Raw genomic sequence first — 9,011 nt, forward strand, 5'->3', positions numbered from 1 at the left:
AGTTGAGCAAACAGAGGCTCTGGCAGTAACACAAATTATTATGTACACACCATTCTCAAAATTTGAGATGCAAACAAATTTGTAGGGGAGACAATAATCAAGAGATCAATCTTATCAAATATATTTGCTTATAGAAGGACTTTAATCTGTGTCTATAAAATACTAAAACAGTAAACAAAAATAGTAATCCTATTCCTCTATGCAAGATTTGCAAATCTGACCAGAACCCTTTTTCCTCATTTAATTACAGTTTTAGGCTAGATCTTCCACTGCTCTGAATTAACATGCTTCTATGGCATTCATGGTACTCTGTCAACATACATTATCTGAAGTTTGTGTTCTTTGTACACAGCTTAGTGACAGTGAAGATACCAAAATTAAGCTTGGAGACTAAGCCACATCTCTGTTCAAGATATGAACACAGTCTGGGAAATCTGAACTTTCCTGCATCACATGAAGATATAAGGAGCAAGCAGCCTGCAGTAGATGCAACCATGCAAAGATTATAGCGTATTCCTATTTGTAAAGGTATATTTACAAGAAGGCACCTCAAGATGACATTTAATCTGTTTTCCATTCTGTTTTAACCTTTAGCTTCTGAATTGGTGGGCATTTTATGTTAACAAAATATTTTCAAATGGGTTCAAGTACCTCTTAGGTCTGTTTTTTTTAGAGGAGTTTCAATACACAGATCTGGTCAAATTCAGTAGCAGATGATCACCTAATTCCTTTATTGCCGCTTAAAAACTGCATTCATTAGTCACACTTCAAAAATGCCTTTTGATATTGAATGCCTGACATCCATAGATTTCAAAATTTATTTACACTTCCAAGGTTTTGCTCAATTCAGGAAACCATTTTAGTACAAACCAAACACCCATTGCAACTAACAAATATTATGCTTATGTTTTGAATCAAGAACACATAGAAAAAAAAAAAGTGGCCTTGCATTCCATGCCCTACTGGAAGGCAGTATTAATTATAACTAGTTTTCCTCTGAAAAAAAAATTTGGACAACATCTACCCAAAGATCTACCTGCGATTTGACAACCTCTTCAAGCAATCTATTCCAGGGCTTGTCTCTGCTATCTGCACCCTAGTGTGTAACCATAATCTTAATTTTTATTATTTTATTATTTAAGCACATTATTGCCCACCAGTGAAGAGGAGGTTCTTCCTTCCTAAGACAACTTTTTATTTACTGTAAGGTGGTTGTTGAATTTTTCATTTATAATTATTTTAAGTTATGCTTGTTTTCCTCATAGGTAAAGTCTCACAGCCTTTGGTCTTTCTCTGCTTTTCTGTCTTCGATGAGTTCTTATCCTCCACAAAATTTTGTGCCTGAAGCAAAATCATAGAATCATGAATAGCTTAGGTTGGAAAAGACTTTTAAGATCTTAAAATCCAGCTGTTAACCTAACACTGCCAAATCCATCACTAAATCATGTCCCTAAGCATCACACCTACACAGAAAATGCAGTATTCCAGTAACATTACTATCATCAGAGCTGGATCTGTCAGGTGGATTACTTCAATATCTCAGAATCTGTAATCTTTTTTAGTACTTGCCAGAATGGTGCTTGTCCTTTTGCATCTGTATTGAATACCTGTATGACTTGCAATGTGTTTATAATTTTAATTATTTTTCCTGCCCTGCCCCCTTTTTTTTTTCCTTCTTTTTTCTTATTTTTTTTTTCTTTTCTCATTTTATGTGTCTGACTATATACAGCTAAAATGGAAAGATTTCTATATTTTCTTGTCAAAGTTCGATTGCAGGGTGACAATAAACTGTGGCAGATGCTTTGTTAACCCTCTCTCCCTCTGAGCCCCTCCACTTCCCACTAAGGAGAGGCGATAGGAGGAAAAGAGAGACAGACTTGCAAGTTAGAAAGAAATTAAAAATGTTTTACTAATGCTACTAATAAAATAGAGAAAATAATACAAAATATACAAAACCAATCTTGAATTTTCCTGGTAGCTCAGCACTGCTCCAGCAGCTGCAGGACAGGCACCTAGAAGTCCTGGTCTGGACTCTACAGCAAACCGGAACTGGATTCAAGGATGCAGGATCAGTCACTAGGCCTCAGATTGCAGGAACGACTCACAGGGTCCTCCCCGAATGCTGTCCGTAGTTGAAGAGGAACTAGACCCTTGTGATCTCCCACTTTTATATGAAGTATCATGTGGATGAGACGGTATACTTAGTTGTTCAGTTTTAGTCACCTGTTCAGTTCGCTCCTCCTTGCAAATATGCAACATGCATTCTTATCAGCGACCTTGCATACCATTGCTATGCCTACCAAAACATGTATCCAACTTCAGAAAAGTGCAGTTAGTAAGAAGAACTTAGCTGAAAGAAAAATTTACTAAAAGAGAAACTGGTCTTGCTTTTAACAAAACCAGGACATTTCTCTGCCGAATTTAGTTGTTTTCAGTGGAGCCTAGAATTTATTGCAATATGGCCTAATAGATACGTTAATAATAAGAAAATTAGTTTGAAACTTGAGAAATTTTAAGCTTTTTTCCTAATTGAAATTCATTACCCACCATAAAATACCATACATATGTATGTACTGTACTTTCTACTAAATGCTTGAGAAAGTTTCTTATTAGTGCATATAAATATTTCAAAGAAACCTACTGATTTATATTTAGTAGGTAGGTTTTGTTATTCTAGATGTAATATCTAAGCTTTTAAAGTATTACAGATCTCAAAAGAAGTTGTGTAGGAGTAGCCTCATTTCACCAGGAAAAAAAAAATTGTGGAAGGGGGATTTACCTGACTGAGTGCAAGAGTAGGAGTGAGTATCCTTTAAATTCAGTTCTGTGATAAATGTGGAGTTGTGAATCATGGGAGAAGCAGTCTGCATGTTGATAACACACATGACAAAATACAAGCAAAGAAAACTTCTTAGAGATAGTCAGTGAAGATGTGTTAACAATGACAATTGCCAACTGTGTTGAAGATAGTTCTTTAGCACATAATATCATGAGCGTTTCTCGGTCAAGAAAACTAACCTCGTGATTGTGGCAGGAAGGCTCAAGTGATTGAGGATCACAGAAATATTGACAAGTTGTAATTGTTAGATCACATAGAAAAGTGAAAGCGGCCCATTTCTAAAATGGACTGTCAAGAAAGCATTTACTCCAGAGTGGTTAAGACATACTTGGTGATGCTAAAATTCTTTGAGATATCTTATTCTTCACAATGAAATATGCTTCCTTCATTTCAGGAAGACTGAGAATCAATAGGAACAAGCATCAAGTTGTATATCTAGGAACGGATCGTAATAATCTGTTTAATTCTGATTTAAGAAAGTATTATAAGGAGATGCATTTTAGAACAAATGCTCTGATTTCCTGGCATCTATTAACAATTTTCAGTAAACAAGCTGTACAAATTGTAACAGCCTTATGGACGTTTAAGGAGGATGCTCATATAACCTTTGCAATAAGTACAGCAAAGTTTTAATTAGATAACCAAGTGTTAGAATTTGTGTTGTTTAATATTTGATTTAACTTCCAGACCATCAGCAGGGCTTATATTCAACTGTTAGCATACAAAATGCCTTGTCACATGATATGGCCTTACTTGTTTTGCATTATTGCACTGACTCTACCACAGCTAATACAACCCATTTCCTCTGTGTAATGCCGTGTTTAAGATGGAGCTAATAAGCTATATTGTAATGTAGATTTTAGAGCAGTTATGAGAAGAAAGAATCACAGATGAAGCTGAAAGCTTGTTTTACTTTTAAAAAATCACCTTTGATTCTTGAGCTTTTAATATTTTCTGTCTTTTCTGAAGGCATTTTATTCCGGAAAGCTGAACACACTCCCATTAGCAACATGTTCAGTCAAGAGCATCTGGGAAAATATATTTGTTGCATTAAAAAACCATATAAATACTCCCACATTTGCTTTGTGGGGGATAATACATAGCAGCTGTATTGTAAAACCCCATGCTTTGCAGAACACAGTCCATCAGAAGAGACATGTGTTTTGGTTCATCTGAGAGAGAGAGATGGCCATAAATCACCAGGTGGTAATAGGAATTGTCTGCGAAAGCTGTGCTCGGCAGCAGAGGGATGGGGGCGCAGAGGAAAGCTCAGTGGGAGAGCAGCTTCCCTGCCTGCCTGTTGCTCCACCATGGCTCCAGCACTGTCAATCCTTCCCTATTTTAATTTCCTGCCCCAGGCAGGACAGGACAGCTTCCCCCTGCCCTTGGCACAGCTCCCACATCTGCAAGCAGAGATGCCTTTGTCTCTTTTCACCCGCCTTTGCCTCAAGCAGAAGAGCTCCCCATTCTCTTCACAGAATCATAGAATAGTTTGGGTTGAAAGCGATCTTCAAAGGTCATCTAGTCCACCCCCCCTGCAATGAGCAGGGACAGCTTCAGCTAGATCAGGTTGCTCAGAGCTCTGTCCAGCCTGACCTGGAATGTCTCCAGGGATGGGGCATCTAACACCTCTCTGGGTAACCTGCTCCTGTCCTACCACCCCATTCACAAAGAGTGTTGTGGAGTAACTTTACTTATTGACACACATTAGAGAACCGCCTGCCTGTTAATAGGCGTGATCTCATCAGCAGAATACACCTGAAAATCCTTGCTGCTTTTCTGTCAGGGATGTGCGATGCCCAGCATAGGTGAGAATGAGTGCCTTGATATCATAAAATTATTTCCTAATAGAGATTCAGATGTTGGACCTGGGAAGGAGCATCAGTGGGTAGTGTGTGACACTGGGTCTGATTGTATATCTGCTTGGTATTAATGGAGGTGGGAAGCTGCTGAGAGAGCTGGGATTAACTCCCAGCAGGGTAAATATATGTATCTTCCAAAGTCTACAGGGATAATTCAACTGCTTTAACATTTCCCCCCATTTCTGGAAAATGAAAGCTTTCTGTAGTCATATGGTGATTTTTTTCAGCTGTTATTTGGCATAGAAAGGCAAAGCTGTTTTGCATTTTTTTTTCCCAGGTAGAAATATTGTCTATCTAATCAGTCAACAACAATCTAGACTTGCAAAATATTTTGCTTGTTTATGTTTCTTACAAAAATTTGTTTCTGAACAAATACCCAGTCGTCCAGTTTATTTTGTCTTATATTCATGGCAAAGAGGCAAATTTAAGCCCAAGAATCCTGATGTTGTGGTGTTTTTTAAGACAGAGCATTGGGTGTTAGATGTTTTTTGGAATGCCCATTTACTGCAGAAACAGTACTGAGTAATAAGAATCATTTGATGTTTGCTTTGAGGTACTGACATTTAATAAATACAGAGGAGGGGTAAATGGATTGTACTGATGTGATTACTTTTCTATCTGTCCATTTTATTTAAGAATATTCCTGTGTTTCAGGCATATTCTTTGGGGCTTGTGAAATACTATATTTCCATACAACCTCTGAGATAATTCCATTTGATTTGCCACGAATACTTGCAGATAAGGCCCTGCGTGGTACATCAATGAAGTACTAGAGGCACTGGAAGCAAGCAGATGCAATGGGAGATGCCATCACAGATCTGTGAATCTGACAGGCTGGAGGGGCTTTTGTATGCTGTATAATTTGGAAATGATGTTGTAGGATGATGTCTGCAGAGGCAGGCTCTGCCTCTACAGCATGAGGCCTGTGGTCTAGGCAGGTCCCTTACCAAGGAACACCAAGCGGCTCTGCATCTGGCTACATCTCACATTCCTCTAGGAGTAGAAAAAGAAAGTAGCAGTTTAAAGGTACTGCAATTCCAGATCTTTTGTGTGAGAAGAACCACTTGAGACTAGTAAAGCTCACAGCCAAGAGTAGGATATCTGCCAGAGTGTGAAAAGCCTGGAGTTAATGAAGGCAATTACTCACCCAGCAGCACAGGGAAGGGGAGATGCTCCTGCTCCTGCAGTGTCACACAGCAGTGACCTTCAACAGAGCCCATGGGGAAACAAAACGCTCATTACCTCTCCTCAACATTTTGTTGAGACAGGGCTTCCCTTCCCTGGTTGGGTGCGAAGGGCACAGATAGGAACTTCACCTCTTACCAGAGATCAGAAGATACACTGACATGGCTTCTATTCCTTGGCTCATTCGAGGAGAGCAAAGAAGGGTGTAGTTTTCACTCCTTCCTCAAGCCTTTGATTTGGAAGAAGCACTGTGAGAAATAGGACCAGGTTTTAAACCCTTTATCCCATCTGCTGCTGGGATAACAAGGTCGTACAGCTGTGCTGCATTGTACCTTTCTTATGGGAGAAAGAGAAGACTATTGGAAAAAATGAAGATTGTTACATATAAAGATTATAGGGTTTTTCTCATAGGTAGCTCTTTATTTTTAAATGGAAAGCATGCAACAAATTGATGGCTCCTTTTTGTAAAATGTTATGAAGCTTTGAACATGGTTAGCTTTATGGATAGTGCACACAATCTAGTTAGTGAAAGGAAATTAATCTATACTGGATTACAGCATCCTTCTATTAATCTGCATTGAAGAGGATATTTTTGGCTGGACAGAAATAACAGAGGTACATCCAGCCTGGTGACTTCATCAGGTTACCCTACAAGGTCATCAGTACAACCCAGGTAGGCTGCCATCTGCCTCAAATCTGTATTTCCTTCGCTAGTCCTCATTGCGTTAAATGTGCCTCCGAGTAGGAAAACACTGACGTGCTATGGAGCCACAGCCTGGCTATTCCAAATAGTCCCGCATGTTGCTGTGGCTTGGTCCAGCAGCTGGAGGTTCTGGAGCTGCTCATGTCTCCACTGTGGGAGTGGGTGTTGGCTGTAATGGGTGCAATAAGAATGAACGCTGCTTCCGAAGGATGTTTCTCTCTACCACACAGAGCAAAATTGTTGGTGAGGTCATTACTATGTGTGCAAACCTGGAAGGTCTGATCAGAAGCCATCAATGCTGCTGATGTTTCAGCAGTCATTACATCAGTGCCCAGACCTCATGATTGCTGTGCCCAAGCACCTGAAGTGAGATCTCTAGCTTTACTCACCACAAACAAAGCTTTTCACTGCTTCCATGAATAATGGCTTTGGATCTCACCAAATATGTTCTATATCCACAGGTGGAAAGGCAAAAAGGACAGAAGAACACTTTTTACTTTGTCTGCTGCCTGCAAATCCAACGGCAGAAAATCATTATTTACAGCAAAATAAGCTAGTAAAGAGCAAAGAGTAATCCAGGAAAATTATTTTGCTTGCAATTCATAATTCAAGCCTAACATAGGCAGAAATTATTAACCTATTGCAAACACTGAGTGTCTGCTATGAATGTGTTGATTCACTCAGTGTCACTACAGAACTGGCTATTGAAGATGGGCACTTGCTTTCAGTAAAGGTTAGGCTCTTACAGGTCCTGATCATCAAGGATTTTGTACACATCTCAGAAGATCTTTACAGATGTGCAGACCACATTCAGGAGGGAGTGGATTTACTATTAACTATTCCACTGGTATTGCTTATTGGCATATCCTGCCTCACTGGCAAACGTAGAGCAGCTTTATCTCACTTTCACTTAGGAATAAACTGCCTCTCAATTATCTTGTGGTAAACGTAAGCAGTTACTACAGTGGCAGCAATATGTTACAAATCAATATTTTACTTTATTCTTGTGCTCATAACCAAAATTATGTACTTGCCATCTGTCGTGTGTAGTTGTCCCTTTCCCTTGGAAGTGACTTCAGTTTCAGCAGACACACCATTACTTTAATGACATATTCTAAGGATACATTTAGCTTTCATGGTACTAGGCTCTTCTTTTTACACGGTTTTACATGTAAAAGTAGGCTCTTCATGATTACATGGTTCATCTCCCTCTGCAGTTGAGATGATTTATATGTTGGCATGGAAGAGAGGGACCGGATCTGTTCTTTCTGTAGCAGATCCAGCATCAGAGCAGCACTGGTACTGCTGCTCTTGCTATGTGAATAAATACAGATGTTGCATTTCTGATGCTGCCAGTTAGAGACCTTTTACAAGTTCACATCTCAGAAAAATGCCAAAAGAAAAAAATAGATGGAGGGCCACAGCTGGCTGCATCAACAAACAGCTGGCAGCCAAATGAGCAGGAGACTTGATTCTAGCCATGCTCAGAGACTTGTGGTCATTTGGAGTAGAGGATAGTGGAGGATTTTTTAGCTCCCCAGAGTTTAATAATTTCAGATGAATGGTGATATAACTCTTGCATGCTTTGAATATAATTTTCTTTTTATGAAATACACATAATATTTCATTGAATATACAAACATGAATATTTATTTTTCCACAAAAAATACCTTTACACTTGAGTAATATTTGTAGCATAGTTTCTTAAGACTCTCTCTTGGAATACAGTGGGAACTTAGGTCCAGCCATTAGTCAGTCAGAAAAGATGAGAGATTGGAAGTGAAAAATCTTAGCTGTAGCCTCCTCCTCACCAAATGATGAGCATGTAGCACTATTATTTAAGATTTTAAAGTTTAAAAAAAAAAAGGTTTGGGAAATAAAAAAGGGAAGATTGTTAGAGCAGTATGAAGTTAGATGTGCTACCTATCCTGTCTATTTTATGAGAAAATAGAAATACTTTATAACAAGGTATAAATCAGTGTGATAAAACATAAAATAATTTGCAGTGATGCAGTAAAAAATCATAGTAAACCAAACATTTAAAAAGAAAACAAGAATTTTGATATAAGACTGTATAAAGCATATTTCCATGTGGTACATAGTTAAGCATAGTTGTGGAGGCAATCTAAACCTTAATAACTTAAATGTTTGCTCATGAAGAACAATGAATAATGAAGTGAAAATTCCAAAAGAGCTTAAAACTTATGTCTCTCTTTCTTTACATTACTTATTCTTTTGAGGCAAGCCAGGAAATGACAGATCTGTGTTCAAGAAGAAAGGTAAACAGAAAAAGAGGTGTAGAAGCGTTAAAGAGTGAAGCCCTTAGGAGTGCTAGAGGTTCACAGCAAGGAGACTGGGGAGCAGTTGCAAGTACTCTTTGTGAAGGAGTGATGCTGATCTTGGAAACATGAAGTTTTCCACC

This window comes from Patagioenas fasciata, chromosome 1 (genome assembly GCF_037038585.1).
Source record: "Patagioenas fasciata isolate bPatFas1 chromosome 1, bPatFas1.hap1, whole genome shotgun sequence".
NCBI lineage: Eukaryota > Metazoa > Chordata > Aves > Columbiformes > Columbidae > Patagioenas > Patagioenas fasciata.